Genomic DNA, 19163 nt, shown 5'->3' on the forward strand with positions numbered 1-19163 from the left:
CTGCCACCGGAGTCTTCAAACAGCATAAGTGACTGCTGCATAACTTGAGGCTCAGACAGTTTCCCTGGTATGCATGGGGGTAATGTGACAGACTGATGGGCTTGGTTGTCAGGCGCCATCTGTGCGCTTTCTGCAGAAGACTGGGTGGGAGATAATGTGAACGTGCTGGATCCACTGTTGGCCACCCAATTGACTAATGCCTGTACCTGCTCAGGCCTTACCATCCTTAGAACGACATTGGGCCCCACCAAATATCGCTGTAAATTCTGGCGGCTACTGGGACCTGAGGTAGTTGGTACACTAGGACGTGTGGCTGTGGCAGAATGGCCACGTCCTCTCCCAGCACCAGAGGGTCCACTAACACCACCACGACCATGTCTGCATCCGCGTCCCTTACTAGATGTTTTCCTCATTGTTACCGTTCACCACAATAAGAAAAATATTATTTGGCCCAATGTATTGAATTCAAATTCAGGCCTTTTTTTACAGAAACCTAACACTATCTGGCTATCTATTTAGGTACCGTATTACACTAATAAAGGCACAGCAGTATCGACAGATTTAGCTGAATATAAATTTGAGGCCTATTATTTAGGTGCTGGGTGACAGGTATACGTTTACAGACAGAATTAGACTTGGAATTGCACAGTAGTGTGTGTGTGAAGTTATTGAGAATGACCCTATCAGCACCTTGAATCTAATATGCCCTTTTAGGGATAGATTTAAATAAGGCCTGATACAGCAGAAACCACTAATTTAGAGAATTGCTAAGTTGGGAATTGTATTTCAACCCAGAACAAAAACTGTGCTTTGACGGACCCAAAATAACTTGACCAGCCTCAGCAATAACCACAGATTTAGATGAATATAAATTTGAGGCCTATTATTTAGGCGCTGGGTGACAGGTATACGTTTACAGACAGAATTAGACTTGGAAATGCACAGTAGCGTGTGTGTGAAGTTATTGAGAATGACCCTATCAGCACCTTGAATCTAATATACCCTTTTAGGGATAGATTTAAAGTAGGCCTGATACAGCAGAAACCACTAATTTAGAGAATTGCTAAGTTGGGAATTGTATTTCAACCCAGAACAAAACTGTGCTTTGACGGACCCAAAATAACTTGACCAGCCTCAGCAATAATTACAGATTTAGATGAATATAAATTTGAGGCCTATTATTTAGGCGCTGGGTGACAGGTATACGTTTACAGACAGAATTAGACTTGGAATTGCACAGTAGCGTGTGTGTGAAGTTATTGAGAATGACCCTATCAGCACCTTAAATCTAATATACCCTTTTAGGGATAGATTTAAAGTAGGCCTGATACAGCAGAAACCACTAATTTAGAGAATTGCTAAGTTGGGAATTGTATTTCAACCCAGAACAAAAACTGTGCTTTGACGGACCCAAAATAACTTGACCAGCCTCAGCAATAACCACAGATTTAGATGAATATAAATTTGAGGCCTATTATTTAGGCGCTGGGTGACAGGTATACGTTTACAGACAGAATTAGCCTTGGAATTGCACAGTAACGTGTGTGTGAAGTTATTGAGAATGACCCTATCAGCACCTTGAATCTAATATACCCTTTTAATGAATAGATTTAAAGTAGCCCTGATTCAGCAGAAACCACTAATTTAGGAAATTGCTAAATTAGGAATTGTATTTCAACCCTGAACAAAAATATATCCTTTGCCAGACAGCAGACAGTATTACAATTGGCTGGCCACAGCTGAAACACCAGATTTAGGGTACTACTATTTTGGCAATTGTATTTCACCCCTCAATAAAATAGCAAGCACAGCCAAGCCCCTGATGTAGGATATAGCCAAAAAATAACCACACTATTGATGGTTAAATGCACTTGGTGACAGTTTGCCCCTGATGTAGGATATAGCCAAAAAATAACCACACTATTGATGGTTAAATGCACTTGGTGACAGCTTGCCCCTGATGTAGGATATAGCCAAAAAATAACCACACTATTGATGGTTAAATGCACTTGGTGACAGCTTGCCCCTGATGTAGGATATAGCCCAAAAATAACCACACTATTGATGGTTAAATGCACTTGGTGACAGCTTGCCCCTGATGTAGGATATAGCCAAAAAATAACCACACTATTGATGGTTAAATGCACTTGGTGACAGCTTGCCCCTGATGTAGGATATAGCCAAAAAATAACCACGCTATTGATGGTTAAATACACTTGGTGACAGCTTGCCCCTGATGTAGGATATAGCCAAAAAAAAACACACTATTGATGGTTAAATGTACTTGGTGGCAGCTTGTGCTGGCGCACCACAAGACACAAAATGGCCGCCTATCACCCCAGAAAAAAGTGAGCAATTGAATAGCAGCAGTTCAATGATCCACAGCTGTAGATCGATCACTGACTTAAGTGTTTTGGAGGAGTTAATCACTGCCTAATCTCGCCCTAACAGTTGCAGCTGCAACCTCTCCCTACACTGTTCAGAGCAGAGTGACGTGCGGTGCTACGTGACTCCAGCTTAAATAGAGGCTGGGTCACATGCTGCACTGGCCAATCACAGCCATGCCAATAGTAGGCATGGCTGTGATGGCATCTTGGGGCAAGTAGTATGACGCTTGTTGATTGGCTGCTTTGCAGCCTTTCAAAAAGCGCCAAGAAAGCGACGAACACCGAACCCGGACTTTTACGAAAATGTTCGGGTTCGGGTCTGTGTCACGGACACCCCAAAATTCGGTACGAACCCGAACTATACAGTTCGGGTTCGCTCATCCCTAACTATAACCTGTAATATTATTACACTCCAGAAATGCATCCAGGCCTTTCTTGAACTCTTTTAGTGAATTCACCATCATCACTAGTGTTGAACGAATGGACGTGGAATTCGATCCAAATTTCTGGAAAAATTTGATTTGTCACAAATTACAATTTCCTGACGATTCGTCGTAACGAATCTGATTTTTTCTAAAATGGCTGCTGCACATGTTACAAAGTCAAAGTAAGAAGGGATCAGGAATCAACCATAATGCCATGCCGCTAGCAAATCAGCAGATAGCCAGCGCCTGTGATGTCAGAGCCCTATAAAAAACCTCATCCTGCCATTTTCCAGTGAACTGAGCATAGGGACAGATGTGACAAGTGCTAGGGAAAGTGATTAGGAAAGACTTCATTTGAAAAATATTAGTTTTCAACAGTTCAGGGGCAGCACTGAGATAGTGTAGGGAGATAATAGGGTGACTTTATCCATACTATAGTGAAAATGTAGGGGTCAATAGAACAAGGTAAAGCTTGGCTATTAGGAGCTCTTCTATTACACCTTGATGCACTAATTAAAGTAAAAAAGTGTTCTAATCCTACAGATTTTAGGCTCTCTGCATTATTTCATATATATATAAGTAATTCCATTAAACCTTGATTCTGCAATTGAGGTGAAATTGCGGCTGATACTACTGATTTTGGGGTGTTCACGTTCTTTTATACATAAGAAAATCCATTCATCCTTGATACTGTAATTAAGGTGAAAGAGCGATCTGATACTACTGATTTTGGGGTGAACAGGTTCTGTAGCAGTTTATGTGGATTGAGCAGACAGTGTAAAAGGAGAGTGCTCTTTCACTCTATAGTAGAATCTTGCGCCACTGCAGGGTTAAGTCCTTTAAACCTGACACTAACAGTGACCTGTAAGGCTGAGCTCACACTTGAGTTATTTGGTCAGTTTTGGACCCGTAATCACAATGATATACACTGATATATAGGCTGCTCCCTGCAGCCAGGAAATAGCTGATTTTTAACTCTCTTTATCACAAATTAATTCAGATCGAAGAAAACAAATTTTAGAAATGAAAATTCGGCGAAGCTTTCAAATCGAATTTTTGAAAACTTCATCACTAATCACCACCTCCACTAATCACCACCTCCTCAGGCAGAGAGTTCCATAGTCTCACTGCTCTTACCGTAAAGAATCCTCTTCTATGTTTATGTACAAACCTTCTTTCCTCCAGACGCAGAGGATGTCCCCTCGTCACAGTCCTGGGGATAAATAGATGATGGGAGAGATCTCTGTACTGACCCCTGATATATTTATACATAGTTATTAGATCTCACCTCAGTTGTCTTTTTTCTAAAGTGAATAACCCTAATTTTGATAATATTTCAGGGTACTGTAGTTGCCCCATTCCAGTTATTACTTTAGTTGCTCTTCTCTGGGCCCTCTCCAGCTCTTCTATGTCTGCCTTGTTCACAGGAGCCCAGAACTGTACACAGTACTCCATGTGTGGTCTGACTAGTGATTTGTAAAGTGGCAGGACTATATTCTCATCACTGGCATCTATGCTCTCTTAATGCAACCCATTATCTTATTGGCCTTGGCAGCAGCTGTGTGATCTACTAAGAATGGAAAACAACATATAAAATAGGAAGAATAAAGGGGTTATCCAGCCCCTATAATGAACCACCCAATGCCCGGGCCCCTCATATAGGTTATTCTTACCCCACTCCCCGGCACCCGCGTTGCTTCTGATCCCCGAAAGGTCACCGCTGCCTATAGCAGGCAGCGACAGGGAAAAAGCCTCCCTAGAGTCACCTGCGATGCTAGGGAGGCTGCAGTTATCAGGAAAGAGTGTCCATATGAGCACTCATTCCGGATAACTGCCTTGTCGAATTTTGCCGCCGTTTAACTGATAACCGATAAGCCGATCAACAATTTGCCTGCATTACACAGCGGACGCCTATAGCCACAAGTGCCAACTTTAAGCTGTTAGCCAGAAGTTCAGGGGGCAAGACATCAGCAAGACAGCATACCAGAGGTGGCATCATTATTTTTCTTATTAATAATAATAATAATATAACTTTGCCAGCCACCATACTTCACCATCTGAGGAGAGAAATTGCACTGTGTACTAACTACTGCTGGATGTACCACAACTTCTATTTTGCACTTAGTAAACAGAGACTTGTATTCTTCTACTTCCAGCATGATTCTTTATACCACCTTTTCCCTGCACCAATCCCCAGGAGCAATGGCCAAAGGGAGTACATTGCGACACATCATCTCATCAGGACCACTAAAAATCCCTATCCTTTACACTGGATCCTCAGAGTCTTGCTGCAGGATTTCTCACATAAACTGCTTACTTCAGCTCCTTTCACAACATTTTCTCGGCCATTTCAAAACATTAACTTTATTCTTTTTTAACCATAGTTTGGTAGAATGTCATGTGCTTTGAGTCGTTTTCATGCTCCATGTTCCATGTTCTCTTGAGATTTAGATCATGGCATTTGTCATCATGGCATCATGTCCTGACATTTTCCTTTACATAGAATTTGCTGTTATAATTCAGAATTCATTGGTCCATCAATTATGGCAAGCTGTTCTGGACCAGAAGCAGCAAAACAGGCCAAACCATGATACTAACACCACCGCAATCCTGCCATGCACATCATTGTTGTTCAGTGTCCTCCTGATGGTGGGAGAAAGGTCTTGAATTGCCTTGAATTGCTTAGAGGTTACCTTGGGTTCCTTTTTGACCTTACTCACTACAGCACACCTTGCTCTTGGCATGATCTTTGTTGGGAGCAGTGGCGTACCTACCATATAGGCAGACCACGCAGCTGCTATGGGGCCTGTGAGGAAGAGGCCCGCCCCCTAATTACTTCTGTCTATCTTTCTAAAGCTAATGGATCTTTGATGATGTCATCACAGGTCTTGTAAGGGAACTGCACAGTGTAAAGTGTAGTTCCCAGATTAGAACAGTGCATCTGCCAGGACCTGTGCTGACATAATCTTCAACATCACAGGTCCTGCAGGATATAGCAAAGAAACTGGTGTAGTTCCTAGTTTTGAAAAGTACATCTGAAAGGACCTATGATGACATCATCACAGGTCCTTCAACCCCTAACAGCAAGTTCACAATGAGCTCTGCATTGATCCATACAGACTGTAATGGTAAGAGAGGTCCTCCACTTCTCATGATTTACCCCCGCCCCCACCTCCATGCCCTGTTTTTACTCATTGCTCACTGATGTATAATACTTCAGACAGAAACAGTGACCACTACATGTATCTCACACACACAGTGACCATAATGTATAACTGATTATATATTTCTGTAAACAATGCATCTATAGTATTATACCTTGTATGTATCACATCAATACACTGCTCTGTGTGTGTGTGTGTGTGTGTATATATATATATATATATATATATATACACTGCATATATTACACAGTATTATAGATGCAATATGTACAGATATATTGTATATCCAGCAGTGTACTGATATGTGAGGTACGAGGTTTAATAGATGCAGTGTGTACTCATATGTGAGGCATGAGGTATAATAGATGCAGTGTGTGCACTTATAGAGTAAATACAGCAATGTATTGACGTGAGGTATGAGGTATAAATTACAGGTCGTGCCTCATATATCAGTCCACTGCTGTATATACTATATATCTGTACACACTGCATCTATTATACCTCGTACCTCACATATTACACTACTGTATATACTATATACCTGTACACACTGCATATATTATACCCCGTACCTCACATATCAGTACTCTGCTGTATATACTATAAATCTATACACACTGCATCTATTATACCTCGTACCTCACATAACAGTACACTGCTATATACACTCACCTAAAGAATTATTAGGAACACCATACTAATACGGTGTTGGACCCCCTTTTGCCTTCAGAACTGCCTTAATCCTACGTGGCATTGATTCAACAAGGTGCTGATAGCATTCTTTAGAAATGTTGGCCCATATTGATAGGATAGCATCTTGCAGTTGATGGAGATTTGAGGGATGCACATCCAGGGCACAAAGCTCCCGTTCCACCACATCCCAAAGATGCTCTATTGGGTTAAGATCTGGTGACTGTGGGGGCCATTTTAGTACAGTGAACTCATTGTCATGTTCAAGAAACCAATTTGAAATTATTTGAGCTTTGTGACATGGTGCATTATCCTGCTGGAAGTAGCCATCAGAGGATGGGTACATGGTGGTCATGAAGGGATGGACATGGTCAGAAACAATGTTCAGGTAGCCCGTGGCATTTAAACGATGGCCAGTTAGCACTAAGGGGTCTAAATTGTGCCCAGAAAACATCCCTCACACCATTATACCACCACCAGCCTGCACAGTGGTAACAAGGCATTAAGGATACATGTTCTCATTCTGTTTACGCCAAATTCGGACTCTACCATTTGAATGTCTCAACAGAAATCGAGACTCATCAGACCAGGCAACATTTTTCCAGTCTTCAACAGTCCAATTTTGGTGAGCTTGTGCAAATTGTAGCCTCTTTTTCCTATTTGTAGTGGAGATGAGTGGTACCCGGTGGGGTCTTCTGCTGTTGTAGCCCATGCGCCTCAAGGTTGTGCATGTTGTGGCTTCACAAATGCTTTGCTGCATACCTCAGTTGTAACGAGTGGTTATTTCAGTCAACGTTGCTCTTCTATCAGCTTGAATCAGTCGGCCCATTCTCCTCTGACCTCTAGCATCAACAAGGCATTTTCGCCCACAGTACTGCCGCATACTGGATGTTTTTCCCTTTTCACACCATTCTTTTAAACCCTAGAAATGGTTGTGTGTGAAAATCCCAGTAACTGAGCAGATTGTGAAATACTCAGACCGGCCCGTCTGGCACCAACAACCATGCCACGCTCAAAATTGCTTAAATCACCTTTCTTTCCCATTCTGACATTCGGTTTGGAGTTCAGGAGATTGTCTTGACCAGTACCACAACCCTAAATGCATTGTAGCAACTGCCATGTGATTGGGTGACTAGATAGACGCACTAATGAGAAATAGAACAGGTGTTCCTAATAATTCTTTAGGTGAGTGTATACTATATATCTGTACACACTGCATCTATTATACCTATTTTGTGTGCCAGGGCTGTTTTGTAATCCCTGAAGGCATAAATTATAAAATGCAGCAGCAAGAATAGTTCATGGAACAAAGAGAGAGGCCTGGAATGGATAGTGGGAAGGGCTATTAACAGGGGAATGGGGCCCCAATTTCGAGTCTTGCTATGGGGCCCAGTGATTTCTATGTACGCCCCTGGTTGGGAGGATAATAATGGTCTTGAATTTACTCCATTTGTGCACAATCTAAACTCTATAGATACAGTGGGGCAAAAATGTATTTAGTTAGCCACCAATTGTGCAAGATCTCCCACTTAAAAAGATGAGAGAGGCCTGTTATTTCCATTATAGGTATACCTCAACTATGAGAGACATAATGAAAAAAAAAATCCAGAAACTCAAATTGTCTGATTTTAAAAGAATTTATTTGCAAATTATGGTGGAAAATAAGTATTTGGTCAATAACGAAAGTTCATCTCAATATTTTGTTATATACCCTTTGTTGGCAATGACAGAGGTCAAACGTTTTCTGTAAGTCTTCACATGGTTTTCACACACTGTTGCTGGTATTTTGGCCCATTCCTCCATGCAGATCTCCTTTAGAGCAGTGATGTTTTGGGGCTGTCACTGGGCAACACAAATTTTCAACTCCCTCCAAAGTTTTTCTATGGGGTTGAGATCTGGAGACTGGCTAGGCCACTCCAGGACCTTGAAATGCTTCTTCGTTGCCTGGGTGGTGTGTTTGGGATCACTGTCATGCTGAAAGACCCAGCCAGGTTTCATCTTCAATGCCCTTGCTGATAGAAGGAGGTTTTCACTCAAAATCTCACGATACATGGCCCCATTCATTCTTTCCTTTACACGGATCAGTCGTCCTGGTCACTTTGCAGAAAAACAGCCCCAAAGCATGATGTTTCCACCCCCATGCTTCACTGTAGGTATGGTGTTCTTAGGATGCAACTCAGCATTCTTTCTCCTCCAAACATGAAGTTTTTACCAAAAAGTTCTACTTTGGTTTCATCTGACCATATCACATTCTCCCAATCCTCTTCTGGATCATCCAAATGCTCTCTAGCAAACCTCAGACGGGCCAGGACATGTACTGGCTTAAGGAGGGGGACACATCTGGCACTGCAGGATTTGAGTCTCTGGTGGCGTAATGTGTTACTGATGGTAGCCTTTGTTACTTTGGTCCCAGCTCTTTGCAGGTCATTCACTAGGTCCCCCCGTGTGGTTCTGGGATTTTTGCTCACCATTCTTGTGATCATTTCGACCCCACAGGGTGAGATCTAGCGTGGAGCCCCAGATCGAGGGAGATTATCAGTGGTCTTGTATGTCTTCCATTTTCTAATAATTGCTCCCACAATTGCTCCCACAGTCAATTCAGACCTGCCGTTTGCAGCGCTTTTGGAAGTTTCTGATCCCCACAGTCCATGACCGAGGGGATCAGAAACTTCAAAATGCCTTTTTTTAATGTTTAACCCCCCCCTGCAGCCCTCTTTGTGATATGCCGGCGGGCACAGTGGGGGAGGGGGTTGTTGCGGCAGTGCAAGCGGGATGGCACGCGCGTGTGTTCATCCGCCTGCCCTCACTCTCATTTTCAGGATGACTGAGCTTGTAAAGCAGAATGTCAGAATGACACTCTGCTTGAAACGGCTGACATCATCACACAGATGTCAGCCGTTTAACCCCTTCCATGCCGCGGTCCGTAGGGACTGCTGTATGGAGGGGGTTAACAGGGAGGGATCTCCCTCTCCCATCGGGGGCTGCTGTGCCTTTTCAGCCCCCGATTCTTGATGGGACCCCCTCCCTCCCCATCACCCGCTGCTCTGTTGTGGCAGCAGGTGGGGGTTACCATGGCAACCGGATGCCTTCACAGGCTTCTGGCTTTCCATGGTGCTGATCAGACTTCTGCTAAAGGCAGAAGTCTGATCAGACTAAGTTTAAAGTGAAAATACAGTACAGTACTCTATATAGTGTACTGTATTGTATTTTACAGACATCAGACGCACTGGATCTTCAAGAAGCAAGAGGGTCTGGGTAAAAAAAAAAGTTAAAAACAAAAAAAAGTTAAAAAATAAAAACACATTTATCACTGATTTAAAATTACAAAAATAAAATTCCCTACACATGTTTGATATCAACACATTCGTAACGATCTGATTTATAAAACGGTCATGGTACTTTCCCCACACAGTGAACGCCATAATTTGTTTTTAAAAACTATCATGAAATTGAAATTTTGCCCACCTTACTTCCCAAAAAAGGTAATAAAAGTGATCAAAAAAGTCATATGTACTCCAAAATAGTACCAATAAAACCGTCACCTCATCCCGCAAAAATTGATCCCCTACATGAGACAATGGCCCAAAAAATGTAAACTCAACTAAACTCAGACTAAAGCATGATTTATTTGTTTCAAAAATTATTTTTAATGTTAAACGTAAAAAAATTAATAAAAATTAAGTAGACATATTAGGTATCGCCGTAAGAACCTGAATACCACGTGACCTAAACCCTGAGGTGAACACCGTAAAGAATAAAAAATAAAAACGGTGTCAAAAAAGCCATTTTTTTGTCACCTTACATCACAAAAAGTGTAATAGCAAGCGATCAAAAAGTCATATGGCCCCCAAAATAGTGCCAATCTAACAGTCATCTCATCCCGCAAAAATTATACCCTACCTAAGACAATCGCCAAAAAACTGAAAAAACTATGGCTCTCAGACTATGGAGACACTAAAACATGATATTTTTTGTTTCAAAAATGATATTATTGTGTAAAACCTAAATAAAATAAAAAAAGTATACATATTAGGTATCGCCACATCCGTAAGAACCTGCTATATTTTTTGTCACCTTGCATAACAACTATGGCTCTCAGACTATGGAGACCCAAAAATTATTTTTCATTTTTTTTTGTTTCAAAAATGATATTATTGTGTAAAACTTAAATAAATTTAAAAAAGTTAACATATTAGGTATCCCTGCGTCCGTAACAACCTGCTCTATAAAAATAGCACATGACCTTACCTGTCAGATGAACGTTGTAAATAATAAAAAATATAAATGGTGCCAAAACAGCTATTTTTTGGCACATTTTCCATTTTAATCCATTTTTTCTCGTAACAAAGCAAGGGTTAACAGCCAAACAAAACTCAATATTTATTGCCCTGATTCTGTAGTTTACAGAAATTTCCCATATGTGGTCGTAAACTGCTGTATGGCCACACGGCAGGGCACAGAAGGAAAGAAACGCCATATGGTTTTTTGAAGGCAGTTTTTGCTGGACTTGTTTTTTGACACCATGTCCCATTTGAAGCCCCCCTGATGCTCTCCTAGAGTAGAAACTCAAAAAAACTGGACCTAGTTTTGAATTGACCTGCGGTTTGCGGCGATCGCCGACACGCCCCCCCCCCCCCCCGCGCATTTAGCCAATGAGTTGAGCAGGCACCTTGTTCCGATCACCGCCCGCCTGGCAGCGGTGATCGGAAATACACATGACGTACCGGTACTTCATGTGTCCTTAAGTACCAGGACAACATGCCGTACCGGTACGTCATGTGTCCTGAAGAGGTTAAGCACCACTGTAAACATCAGATGCTAAAATAAAAGCTTTAGACAGTGCAATATTTCTATGCCTTTTATTTCAAATTTTTCATATCTGTCACAGCAAATATATCCCATCACACTATATGCAATGCTACAAGAAAATTTCGACTAGCACATTCATATTCATAATCACAGGTGCATATCCATCAAGTAAATATGGTTGATAAAAAAATGGCTGCACAACATTTCACATACAAACAATAGAGCTGAGAAATGGGGATCTTTCTAAATTAAAGTGGTATTATGCCTACTATAAATGGAAAAATGGAAGCTCTTTGCTCACATTTTTGATCAAACGTGTGTTGGGCCCATCTACCAGTCGTCCAGGTGGCTTCCACAGATGGGTTCCTAACACTAATATACCGCCTCTCTTGGACTTACCTAAGCCTACAATTTTCAGGGCAGTGTAGGAACCAGCTACATTTAGGCCTCTTTCACATGAGTGTGTCCGGATAAGGTCCGGATGCATTACGGCAAACCCAATTGCGTTCCGTAGTTCAGTTTTTATCGCGCGGGTGCAATGTGTTTTGCACGCGTGTGATAAAAAACTGAATGCGGTACCCAGACCCGAACTTCTTCACAGAAGTTCAGGTTTGGGTTCAAGGTTGTGTAGATTGTATTATTTCCCCTTATAACATGGTTATAAGGGAAAATAATAGCATTCTAAATACAGAATGCATAGTACAATAGGGCTTGGAGGGGTTAAAAAAATAAATTAATTATTTAACTCACCTTGTTCCACTTGTTCGCGCAGCCGGCATCCCTTCTGTCTTCTTCTTTGAGGAATAGGACCTTTGATGACGTCACTGCGCTCATCACATGATCTTTTACCATGGTGATGGATCATGTGACGGACCATGTGATGAGCGCAGTGACGTCATCAAAGGTCCTATTCCTCAAAGAAGAAGACAGAAGAGATGCCGGCTGCACGAACAAGTGGATTAAGTGAGTTAAATTTTATTTTTATTTTTTTAACGCCTCCAGCCCTATTGTACTATGCATTCTGTATTCAGAATGCTATTATTTTCCCTTATAACCATGTTATAAGGGAAAATAATAAAGATCGGGTCCCCATCCCGATCGTCTCATAGCAACCGTGTGTGAAAATCGCACCGCATCCGCACTTGCTTGCGGATGCTTGCGATTTTCACACAACCCCATTCACTTCTATAGGCCTGTGTTGCGTGAAAAACGCACAATATAAAACATGCTGCGATTTTCACGTAACGCAAAAGTGATGCATGAGAATCACTGCTCATGTGCACAGCCCCATAGAAATGAATGGGTCCGGATTCAGTGCGGGTGCAATGCGTTCACCTCACGCATTGCACCCGCACGGAAAACTCGCCCATGTGAAAGAGGCCTTATACTCTGCTCAGAAGCCCCAGGCAGATGGCGGTTGCTCAGTCTAAAAGAGGCGCTACCCTCAATATATACTACAAGAAAATTTAGAATAGCACATTCATATTCATAGTGACAGGTGCATGTCCATCAAGCAAACATGGTTGATGAAAAAAATGGCTGCGCAACATTTCATATACAAACAGTGCAAACAATAGAGCTGAGAAATGGGGATCATTCTAAATTAATGCGGTATTATACCTACTATAAACGGAAAAATAGAAGCTCTATTTTTCCATTTATAGTAGGTATAATACCACTTTAATTTAGAATGAACCCCAATTTCTCAGCTCTATCGTTTGTATGTGAAATGTTGTGCAGCCATTTCTTTATCAATGGTGCAATGCTGTTACATGGAAATTGTCATGTACGTGTAGATAGCCAGGAAGAACATTTTCCTTGCTGACATCAGAAATAAGTTGTTTTGCTGAAAATAAATTGTCTATTTAGCATTCATGTCTACACTCAAATTCTGACTCACTGAACTGTGTGGAAGAGCTTTCAGCTACAGATATGCCTGCTTTTGTTTCCCATTCTTGCGCCACAATGCAACGGAGCGCACTAGTATTGTTAAAGGCTAAGGACAGGTTTCACATTTTTTTATTGCAGAATTCTACTCATTTGGGGTTGAAAATTATTATTTCAATTGTTCTTTATTAAAGATTTGACAGCATTTTTTTTTCTCTGCAGCTCTCAGCTTCTGTCTATTTGCAGACTATTGCTTTCTGTTTAAACTGCTACCCATCAGACAGCAGCTCTGACAGCTATATCTATAACCCTTATTACTAGAGTTGATCGGACACCTGGATGTTCGGGTTTGACGGGTTTGGCTTCACTTCACAAAAAAGTTCGAGTTTGGGACCCAAACTTGACCCTGAACCCCATTGAAGTCAATGGGGACACAAACTTTGGAGCACTAAAATGGCTCTAAAAAAGTCATGGAAAGGGCTAGAGGGCTGCAAACGGCAGCAACATGTGGTTAAGAGCATGGCAAGTGCTCTGTAAATAAATGTGGATAGGAAAATGACTTCAAATAACAAAAAATACATAAAAAGAAAAAATAATAATCTTGATCTCGGAGGAGGAGGTCCATATGGAGTAGGAGGTTGAGGAGGTGGTGGATGTGGTGGAGTAGGTAGAAGCAGCGGTGGAGGAGGAGGAGGTAGCCAACACTGATTTTTATTTTATTTTTAATTTTTTGGTTTAAATTTGGGTAGACCCAAAATATTGGGAAATATAAAAAAATAAAACAAAGAGAATGTGCGCTGGAGGACAACAATGGATGGGTGAGGCCGGTATACATGTCTATTCTGCACAAGGTACGGACAAGGCCTGTGGGATCCATGCCTGGTTCATTTTAATGAATGTGAGCTTGTCCACATTGGCTGTGGACAGGCGGCTGCGCTTGTCTGTGATGACACCCCCTGCCGTGCTAAACACACGTTCAGACAAAACACTGGCTGCACGGCAGGCCAGCACCTCCAAGGTGTAAAGGGAAAGCTCAGGCCATGTGCCCAGTTTGGAGACCCAGAAGTTGAAAGAGGCAGACCCATCAGTCCAGTGGCGTACCGCCAATATAGGCAGCGCACGCAGCTGCTATGGGGCCCGTGGCAAGGGGGGGCCCGGAGGGCATGGAAGGCTCCGCCCCATGTCTGTAGTTTTGTATTCATCATTGCCACAGTCTTCCGTCCCGATCCCTATCTGAAGCTTGGGCGGGCCCTGCTTTCCCTCTGCTCAGCCCCCCCCCCCCTCGACCCAGCCAGTGACATACCGCAATGCCGCTCAATCTCCTCTGTTTGCTGGGCACTCGCACTGCACTGGCCAATCAGCATTTAGTGGTGCAAAGCTCCTGCTGCTGATTGGCCAGTGTGCGAGTCACAGGCTCAGAAGACAGCAGCAGATCAGAGCAGAACTGTGCAGGCAGCTGGATGGGCAGGACGGCAGTCTTGTGCTTACCGCGCTCACGTCACGCGCTGCAGCTGCCACTGCCACCACCTGCCTCATACTGCCACCAGTTCCACTGAGACCCAAGTCCCATCCCAACTTCAACCAGCCCCCAGCATCGCTGGCATGCCCCTTGCCTGTTGTGTGCCACTGCCAATCTGCCACCAAGGACAAAGTAAGTTGTACACTCACTTTGCCCCAGCCCTCCCCAATGAACTCTGCAGTTTAATTGCTTATTTGGAGTACTGTGTCATGGGGATGGTTAGTGGGGGGAAGAGGGCAGCAGTAAGCAGAGTTTCTGCAGGGTTGGGGAACACTATTCTATAAGGCTCATTATTATTCAGAGGACTCAGGACAGTGAACCACCCCCTAGTAATTTAACTCCTCAGGTCACACGATCAATTAATAGTAAAAAAAAATGTATAGATTAATAGTAAAAAAAAAAGTGAAAAAACAAAACAAAACAAACACTGATATATTAAACATTTAAATCACCCCAATTTTACATATAAAAATATTAAACAATAAAAAAAATCATATTATGTATTGCCGCGGCCGAAAATGTCTGCACTATTATATATAAAGAAGCTGTACGGTGAGTGCCTTAACGAAAAAAAAAAAAAGCACAAAAGGGCAGATGGTGGGATGGGCCAGGGATGGGTAGTGGGTGGAATTAGGGGGCCTAATTCAGATTCTTGCTATGGGGCCCAATGATTTCTATGTACGCCCCTGCATCAGTCAGTACGTGTAGGCGTGTGTACACATACTGCTCCACCATGTTGGTGAAATGCTGCCTCCTGCTAAGACGTTCTGTATCAGCTGGTGGTGCTGGTTGTTGTGGTGTGCTGACAAAGCTTTTCCAAATTTCGGCCATGCTAACCCTGCCTTCTGAGATGCTGTTGGTGCCCCAGCTGCGTTGGCGACCTCTTTCTCCTCCTCTGCCTTCGCCTTGTGATTCCACTGTGCCCCCGCTGTCAGGAGGGAATGCCATCAGCAGCGCGTCCACCAAGGTGCGCTTCTACTCGCACATCTTACGATCACGCTCTAGTGAGGGAATTAAGGACGGTACGTTTTCCTTGTAATGGGGATCCAGCATCGTGGCCACCCAGTAATCGGCACAAGTTAGAATGTGGGAAACTCAGCGGTCGTTGCGGAGACACTGCAGCAGGTAATCGCTCATTTGTGACAGGCTGCCCAGAGGCAACTACAAGCTGTCTTCTGTGGGAGGTGTTTCTTCTGTGTCCTCTGTATCCCCCCCAGCCACGCACCAGTGATGGCCATGAGCTGGTTTGAGTGCCACCCTGCTATGAACACGGTTCCTCCTCCATCTCCTCCTCCTCATCCTCCACCTCAGCATCCTTTAGAACTGTGCCCTGGCTGGCCAGCATATGCTAACAGGTGAAGGTGTTTACTTAGATTAGATAACACAACTCAGAAAGCTTAGAAAACAGGAGTGTTAACTCTACTCCATGCGTAGTATCTAGCACAAAAAGGGTGTTTTTTTCAAACCACAATATAACAGCAGTATTAAACGGCTGTATTGGACTGTCAGAAATGCAGCAAAGGCCGCAAATGTACTACAGTATCTAGCACAAAATGGGTGTTTTTTTCTAACAAATATATAACAGCAGTATTTAACAGCTGTATTGGACTGTCAGAAATGCAGGAAAGGCCGCAAATGTAGTATCTAGCACAAAAAGGGTGTTTTTTTCAAACCACAATATAACAGCAGTATTTAACGGTTGTATTGGACTGTCAGAAATGCAGTGCAGGCCGCAAAGGTACTTTCTGGTAAAAAAAAATAAAAATTTTCACCCACAGTGAAACAGATGGATTTACTGATTCTATTTCACTATCAGATTTGCAGTGCAGGCCGCAAAGGTACTTTATAGAAAAAAAAAATATGATTTTTTCACCCACAATTAAACAGATGGATTTAACAGATTTTCTTTCACTATCACAAATGCAGTGCAGGGCGCAAATGTACTTTTTATAAAAAAAATACATTTATTTGTCCCCCCCAGATTTACTGAATTGATTACACTCACATATGCAGCACAGGGGTACTTTACAGAAAAAAATGCGAATATGTCACCCTCTGGGTCCCTGAACTCACAGACGGATTACCTATATTATTTTCCCTTCCCCTGGCACATATACAGTGCAGGTGCACTTAAAAAATGGGTATATGTTGCCTACTGAACTAAAAGAACAGGATTAAATTATTGTCTCTGGCACATATGCAGTGCTGGTGCACTGAACTTGCACAAAATGGCCGCCAACACCCACCTAACTAACAGACGGATAATAAACTTATTTTTCTGTGTCACTGGGCTCAGGGCAGGGTACAAAAATGTTGCATTGCACCCACACAAAAAAAAATTCGCTATAGATCGCAAAGTTAACAACAAGTTCTGATATCAGATTCTTTCCTATTCTCTCCCTCACAGCAGCAGCATCCTATCCCTACACTAGTAAGAGCTGAGTGACGTGCAGCGCTACGTGACTCCAGCTTATATAGAGACTGGGTCACATGCTTCACAGGTCAATCACAGCCACGCCATTAGTAGGCATGGCTGTGATGGCTTCTAAGGGCACACGAGTTAAACGCTTGTTGATTGGCTGCCCTGTAGCCTTTCAAAAAGCGCCATTAAATCGCCGAACACCGAACTTGAACATGAACTTTTACTGATATGTTTGGGTCCGGGGTCAAAAAAATCCTAAAGTTCGGTACGGGTTCGCTCAACCCTACTTATTAGCCCTGACTCATAAACACTCATAGGTAAATTGTCAAACTGATATGAATATGATTTATGAGGGGGCGTGGCCTGAGCATGCAGCCGTGAAGACGCACCTTTCAGAGCTCCCGGATCCCAGGCCCTTCTAAAAGACATTAAGGGCAGCAATTGACTGACCCGCACAGGATGGTCAGACGATCGGGTCGTCGCGGGTCCACTTACATTGCCTCAGAACCCCATATCGCGAGGTTCTTCTCCGTCACGCCAGCTCCCGTTCCGGAACCCTCAAAGATGGCGCCGGTGGAGGGCGCCGAGACGCTGCAGGCCCCTCCCGCTGCTCGAACGGGTGATTGTTTCGTCCAGACGGGAGTGATCCCCTCAACGCCGCTCTCCTCTTCATCGGACTGGCCAGTGATATCGGCAGCCACATCGGATCCCTCATACTTGCTGGGCAAGAGGTCCTATGTCCAGGCGGCCTCATGGTCCAAGATGGCGGCGGAAGGTACGCCAGGGATGGGGGCTACCCCCGCTACGGCCATTCGAGATGGTTCTCGGGACTCTCCTACGCAGGCCTCACTGCAGCAGGCCCCGGTGCCTCTTACTGGCGGTGACCCGCTCCTGCAACCCTCGGCGCCTGACACCGGGCCCATGAACTCCGGCACATCCCCCAAGATTACTCCGGTGAGTGAGAAGTGTGGTGACGCTACACCTACACCAGCCGCCGACGAACTGCAGGCACAGTCTCCGCTGCCTAGTCGCCCTATACTCCCCGAACCCTCTTCCATGCAGCCAGGGGGACGCAATTCCATACGGGACTCTCGTGTACCTAATCAGGAGGCCCAAAATGGCGCGCAGGCCGCAACGAGGGATGTACAGCCTTCACAGGCTCTTTCTGGGGACCTCTCCTCTACTCCTGCCATTTTCCACCCTCCAGACGCCTCAGATTTGTCTGACGCTTTATCATCCTCCTCCTCATCTCAAGGTAGAAGGGCAAAGCGGCCTAGGCTGAAGGACATTTGGTCTCTCCTCAGTATGCTCCCAACTAAGTCGGATCTGGAGGTGATCTTACAGAGGGTAGAAGCCAAACATGACCAGGCTATAGCTGAAGTCAAAACTGACCTATTGGCTGTTTCCACTAAAGTGACTTCGCAGAATCAATTCTCGGCCGAGCTGGATGCCCGCCTCACTGCCGTGGAATCGTCTGTCGCCTCCCAACAGGCATTAAACAGGCACCTGCTGTTACAGTTAGATGACCAGGAGAACAGGGGTCGACGAAATAATGTCAAGATCCGCGGGATCCCTGAGGATATCAAAGCTATGGATTTACGGAACGCGGTGACCGCTATCTTCAACTCTCTCTTAGACAGACCTGAGGAGTCTGAAATTGAGCTGGACAGAGTGCACAGGGTCCAGGGACCCAGACGTTCAGAAAATTCTGCTCCACGTGATGTCTTATGCAGAGTTCACTTCTTCAGGGAAAAGGAGGAACTCATACAGAGAGCTTGGAGACGGGGTCCAGTCTCCTTCTACGGCGCACAGATTCAAATCTTACCGGACGTGTCCAGAAGGACCCTGTTCATGAGGCGC

The sequence above is a fragment of the Bufo gargarizans genome, chromosome 5, assembly GCF_014858855.1.
Source record: "Bufo gargarizans isolate SCDJY-AF-19 chromosome 5, ASM1485885v1, whole genome shotgun sequence".
Lineage (NCBI taxonomy): Eukaryota > Metazoa > Chordata > Amphibia > Anura > Bufonidae > Bufo > Bufo gargarizans.